The sequence below is a fragment of the Ptychodera flava genome, chromosome 19 (assembly GCF_041260155.1).
Source record: "Ptychodera flava strain L36383 chromosome 19, AS_Pfla_20210202, whole genome shotgun sequence".
Lineage (NCBI taxonomy): Eukaryota > Metazoa > Hemichordata > Enteropneusta > Ptychoderidae > Ptychodera > Ptychodera flava.
The window spans coordinates 6,195,736-6,202,668 of NC_091946.1; the positions used below are offsets into that span (position 1 = coordinate 6,195,736).

General features: G+C 37.8%; 1 long non-coding RNA gene across 1 annotated transcript; it reads left to right on the forward strand.

Moving 5' to 3' along the window:
• Nucleotides 1-429: 429 nt before the first annotated feature.
• LOC139118448 (uncharacterized) lies at nt 430-5,809 on the forward strand. The gene is made up of 3 exons (XR_011548714.1): nt 430-995; nt 4,028-4,100; nt 5,605-5,809. It is a non-coding gene; the product is annotated as an uncharacterized lncRNA (long non-coding RNA).
• The last annotated feature ends 1,124 nt before the right edge of the window (nt 5,810-6,933 follow it).

Sequence of the window (6,933 nt, forward strand, 5' to 3'; positions counted from 1 at the left end):
TTTTCAACATCGAGTGACTTGAAAGCAGTTACTGTCAGAGTCGAAAATACCATGTGGTTAATTGTCAGCCCTACGACACAAACAAATTGAGTTTCAGTAGGGATATTCAGTCGTCGATAGAGCCACGGTCACTCTACGTTATAGCATGGAGGTAGAAAGAGGGGGCTTACTTCCGGGTTTACAAGAATGCCTCGCTGCAAAACTAAAGTTTGCTTAAATTATATTCCCTTAACGAAGAATTAGTTTCTAGTAGTCTTTAAAAGCATCTTGAGTAACTTTCACGAAATATTTCAAGGATGGACGCACGAAATACATTAGATTTGTACTTACTCTATGCTCATAGTACAGCTCTGAGCTGCGCGATTGAATGAGTCTATCAATAGTATCAAGGGTACAGCTGACTCCGTGTCAAAGGTAAGTCATGTGATGTCAGAGGTCATTAAATGAACACCTTAAAAACGCTTGTTTTTGTTCTAAACAAAGAATCGTAACCGTAATTGTCGTATAAATTGTGTGCACAGACATTTCAATTAGTTGCCAAAAAATCCCAGCGAATCGAATCTTCTGATCGCAAGTAAAACGGGGTCGACGCTTGACTTCCGTTATGAACCAGAACGAGGCTTGATCAGTTTGAACGTCAATTTGACATCAACAGTCAATTTGAACTGTTCAAGGCTGCCACGTAGACAGCTTGCAGCTGCCGGTGTCAGCTCCGTTGCTGTGTAATCGCTGTCATTTTTACACAAGAAATCATGACTTTGGTGTGTTGTGAGAACGATTCAGACGTCAGAAAATGAGTTGAGTCTGTAAAATACCATTGTAGCGGATTCCTCTGCATGTCCTGGAAGACTGGCGATTCAATGGCGATTTGACTCTCGAGACGGCGTCACTGCATGAGTTTGTACCACCAGTGGTTGACACGAATTCAAATGTTGCCATGTAATGGCAGCAGAATGATGACAAAACCACCCTTGATGCCATCTACATTACTCAGGGTAAGTGTAGTTTTAGCCCTGCGGACAGGTTTGTGTGTTCCTGGCGTTATACGGCCACAGCCACAGCCCTGCAACGGTCTATGGAGATAACGGTGTTCTTGCAGCGAGATTCAAAATGGCGACCTCCATGGACAAAGTGGTAAACAACCTGTCGAGTAAGTTATGTTTCAGAAAACGAACGGCTTTGGACGTTAGGAGAACTTCATCGCATCTTTTCTTGGGTCGGTTAGGAGGTAAAGGTAGACAGGGAAAGGATTTTGCCCGATAGAGCAGAATTTCGGCAAAAAAGACCGTGTTTTCGTTGCAGTCCGGATCAGCCCCAGTTATCTCCATAGACCGTTGCAAGGCTGTGGTGGAAGCCGTATAACGCCGAGAACACACAGACCTGTACGCAGGGCTACTGTTGCTAAATCATTTGTATTTCTGTGTTGTTATAAAATGCATTGGCAAAATTGAATTCAGTCAGACAGCCAAGCCAAGAATTGTGGTTAATTTTTCTATGGTTGTAACTTGGGGGCAATTTTTAGCGTTTTTGGTCAAAAAAATCATTTTGTTTTGAAAATTTATATTCACGATCCTTGGGTTGACCTCTGTCAGATTTATTAACCCCTTGACTACCTATGGCGCCGGATATTTCCGGCGCCATATTGAATTACCATATACCTTGAGTGCCGGAAATATCCGGCACAGTTAAATAGGCGTATTTGCTTCGTTTTTGTCGCTAAAAATCCCGTAATTTCGGCGCCTGCATGTAGCGCAACTAAGATTGATGTACTCCGATCTGGCCTGAATGTGATTGCACCCCCGTACGTCCGAATATGGCCAAAATCCGGAAGCAAATGTCGTGACCCATGACCTCGACCCTGAAAGGTCAGGCTGATCACTGAAGCGTCGCGCTTATTGTTTACAGTTTTCAGAAGTACGGACGATCGCAAAGATGTTTATGGTTTTTTTTAATGAAATGAAATGGTTTTTTTTATTGAAAACAAATGATTTATATGTAAATATGTTCTATTAACAGCATATTCGTGAATGAAACTAGAGGAAATACAGTTTTTTACTGTAAGCCAGTGAAATTTTATAGCAGCCATATTATCAATATGACTGGTCACATGACTGGTCATGTGTTTGGTCATGTGATATGTTGGTCCCTAAAATGTATTATTAAAAATTGTGAAATATTTTTGATAAATCATAACCATTTTAGATGCATGTTTTTGCAAGGTAGACTTAAAGCAGGCGTTACAAATATAAAATGTGTTGATTTTCAAATACAGAATCATGTCAGATGCTGATGTTTATGGTTCATTTACTCTGCCTTTTGTGAGAAAAATCTTAAATAGGTACATCTATAAATAAAGTAAAGGGTAGTTATTATTACATATATGTAAAGACAATGCCATAAAAATTGCAACTGTATTCAAATTTGCATCATTTTATGGATTCAAAATACGTCCTGATGCTTCAGATATTCATATTCTTTGCCAACTCTGGTCACATGACGTGTCATGTGATCAGTCACGTGACCTGGAAATACAAAATTTATGTATTAAAAAGTGGGAAATTTCATGCTGATTCAGAAAATATATGGTTTATGGTACTTACTTAATTTTACTCTAAGCAGTGTTCATGCAATGACCACACCCCAGATTTTATCAATATTTACATAAGTGGCCTGGTATATAGGAATACATTGGCCTTGGTAGTCAAGGGGTTAAATTGTGGTGACATTTATTTATCTGTGTTTTTAGCAATTTCTCTTATTTTTTTCCTCTGCTGCCTGAATTCAATGCTTATCAAACAGGCTACTTTCTCAGTTGTCACCTGTCCATCTGTCGTCCGTCAACAATTGCCTTCTCCTCTGAAACCGTAAATCCGATTGCTTAGAAATTTGATAATTATTCACTTGGCATGACTTCACTGCTCATGCAGGCAAAGTCAAATTCCAAAGCTGGCTATCACCACAGTAGAGGGGCTGTGCTATCACCATGTGTGTCGATCAAAGGCTGATGATAGGGGCAGAGTAGTTTTTGAAAGACAAGATATGACAGAATATTTCCTGAGAATTCATAAACTTAACAATAAATCAGGCTACAAAAATAACAAAATTGTAAATGGCCAATCATACATTTACTTTTTCCCTTAAATTTTATATTTGTTCTCAATTTATGAACATTATGAGCGACAGCGAGAGCACAGTTGATAGGGGTTTTTTTTGTAGACGAAATATTTCAGTATACTAATGTATAACTGGACAGATTTCATTTATCAACAGTAACAATAGTGATTACACGTGTGAAGGACATGTTTTCAAACAATGCACAGTACTTTTTAAGGATTCTGTGGGGAGCAGAATATAAACATCAAATGGAACTATTACTAATCATGTGTTTATAATAATGTACTTCACCTGTTCTCTTAAAGGGGAAGTTCACCAAGGATGATTTTCACATATGTGGTAGCTCTGTGGTCATTTACCCCAGAAAAGCTATTTTCACCATTTATAACTCGCCCGATTTTTTACGAAAATGATAAAAATAGTACAGAAAGTTGCCAATGTAATTTGAATCATGGGAAAAAAGCCCCAAGCTTGGAGCTTGCATCATGTGATATGGAAGGGACCATCTCCGGATGGATATGGCCCACACATTGTCCATTCACAGTAACACAGTAGTAAACAGCAACACAAAATGTGACAGTGGGCAGTTTATTATAAGTGATTCATCGTTAATGCAAGGATACTCAGTATAAACAAAAGTTATGTAAATACGCACAGCCTGGTTTAAGCATGGGTGAGTGGACAATGCCATACCCATGGGAAAATGGTGCCTTCCATATCACATTATGCAAGCTCCAAGCTTGGCGCTTTTTCCCATGATTCAAATTACATGGGCAACTTCCTGTACTATTTCTATCGGTTTTTGTAAAAATCGTGCAAGTTATAAATGGCGAAAATAGCTTTTCCGGGATAAGTGACCACAAAGCTAGCACATATGTAAAAATCATCCTTGGTGAACTTCCCCTTTAAACAGAGCTTTGTTTCACAAAAGTAACAACTACGAGCTGGGTATCAAAGACTGACCCATAACCTTGAAGCATTAAATGGTAAGTAAAGTTCAACCTTAGGATTCCTAAATGAATAGTACTCTCAGTGAGTCTGTGCAACTCGAGCTTGGCTTAAAGAGGGAGTTTTCCAAGGGTGATATTTACATATGTTCTCGCTTGAAGGTCAATTATTCCATTTATAACTTGCGCAGATTTTACAAATAAGATAAAATCTGTAGCAGAAGTTGCATTATAGGGCTTCATCATGGGAAAAGCTGCCAAGATTGGTGCTTTCATCAGGTCATATGGCAGGGACCATCTTCCAATGGGTATGGCATTGTCAGTAACGTTTACACCAGGCTTTGTGTATTTACATAACTATTGTGTATTTTTTTTATTTGAAATTGTGACTCACCCCACTATACGATTATTTTTAATTATTTTGTTTATTATTTGATATTGGGGTGAGTCACAACTTTTAACCCCCAAAATTGCATTTCTCTGGCTGCATCATTTGTATGACTGATCCTCATTACCAAAAAGTCAATTCCTAAGTTGGCGGCTTCTGTGCAAGTCCCTGCTGGGTCACTTTTCATTTCATTTACCACATTTACTATGCAAATACTCACAGCCTTGCATGAATGTGAGAGAGTGGACAATGCCATACCAATCAGAAGATGCCCCTGCCATATCATTTGATGAAAGTGCCAAGCTTGGTCTATTTTTCTCATCATTCAAAATAAATTTAGTTGATGAAGCCCAAAAATGCAACTTCTGCCACTATTTTTATCCATTTTTGTAAAAATTATCAAGTTATAAATGGCAAAAATGGCAATTCTTGAATAAGTGACCAAAAACAAATATTAAAAATCTTCTTTGGTGAACTCGCCTTTAATACAAAAACCTACCTTTTTCCTATGCTGCGTTCCAATTTGACTTGAGAACGTTCATGTACATATGCAATGAAGTGTACTCAAACCAAATGAGTGGACGTTACATAGTAGACTGTGTATAATTTTAATTGAATTATACCAATAAACATTTACTTCGCTTGAACCTTTGCAAATCATACAATATTGACTCATGAAGTTTAAATGAGGTAATAACATACTTGGATAAAATGTTCTGGCATATATACATTAAGATCAAGTACAGATCAATTTTTATGGCAACGTTTCTGTCTTATTCCGTACATGAATAACTTTAAAGATTCATTGACTTAATAAAGAGGGAAATCAACATTTTTTCCCGCGGGATAAATCATATGAAAAAATAAATTTTGTTTTATGTCATTGATTCTACTGTCTATGGATATACTAGTTTGAAGGTATTTGCAATATGAACAGATTTATACTTGTACAACAAATCACATTGGATCATTCGCAAATTGAGGGTATATAATAGTTTCTTTATTTTCTGACTACATGCAAATTTCATTCTTCAATGTTTAATAGCTGTTGAAAGAGTCAAAATTGTCAGCTTTTAGCAATTCTAACATTTTACATATTTTTGTTATAAACTTAATAAGCTTTATATCTTACTTGATGTTTTTTATTTTTTCCAGCTTATGCATAGGACAACCTCAAGATGACAGGTCAAGCAATAACTGAAACCATAACAGACAATCACAGCGTACACTTTTAAACAGAGCTCATGGTCATGGCAATATGAAGTTCTTGACTTTATGGACACTTGAACATTTTTTCAACTTACAGTTTGATGTTGATCAGCTTTTAAAGTCTGGTGGATTAAATTTAATTAATACCAAATTTTTTAGCTCTCGCATTATTTTTGTTTGTGCAGAAGAGTGTTCTGAAGTGGTAAGGTGATGGCAGTTTCTCAGCAGCAGTGATAAAAAAGTTTCAAGTTGTTGGGGTGACTATAATTCAGAGTGCAGAAGGTAGGTTGATTTTATAAAGCACAGCATTAGGAAATCTACCCAGCAGAGAGGCAGCTAATTGCCAGGCCGAGTGGCAGCTTTCCTGTTAATCTTTCCAGAAGAGATCCAGAAAATCTAATCCTGGGCTCTCTGGGAAAGATTTTCCAGGAGCTCTTGTGCCCTTGAGGGACCTTCATGGAAGAGGAGAGATTCTTGATTGCCAACATGTCAGAGATGTGTTGCGTTCATGTGACAAACATGTTGCATTGAACAGCACAGATTTTGGGTGTGGCTGCCTGGATTTCAAGCCATACATGCTTCTAACATGTATTGTTCATGTTTTCAATACATAACGGAAAGTTAAAAATCAATATGGTCAGACACATGTTTTGAAACCTGTAGGTAGCATGTATATGACACATGTTTCTTACAAGTAAGAAACACAATGTAAATGGGTGTCATTTCGGTAAGGGACCATCACTCAATGTTTCATAGATCTAGGAGCCCGCGCAATAAGTCAGGTAGTTCCAATCGATGATCGAACAAACTATGCCACTGATCTTAAAAAGGATTTTATTCTAAACAGTGAAATAAAACGATTATCAGGACGGATAGCCTACACGTGGGGCCCAATACTTGCTCTAATTTACACCAGTTTTATTACGGGTAAACATTTAGATTAAAAAAAATCAGGTTTAATATAATACCTGAAATAAATGGATTCAACTTTACAAGCACCCCAAACGGTTCCAACACCGACTCAGCAAACGGAAATGACTCCGTCACCTCCGACGACTACCATTCGGAACCCTACGGAACGGAGCCACAGCGCAACACAGAGAAAATTACGCTACCAACGAAGCATCCAGGGAGAGTGGAAGCCGGGAAGAGATTAGCGGAATGGAACAGGCAAAACAAAGAGAAGAAATTAAAAGCAATGACTAATGGTAGTATGTTTGAAGCAAACTGTATAAGCCTTCCACCAAAACAGTGTGATAGCTGGTATAATAAATG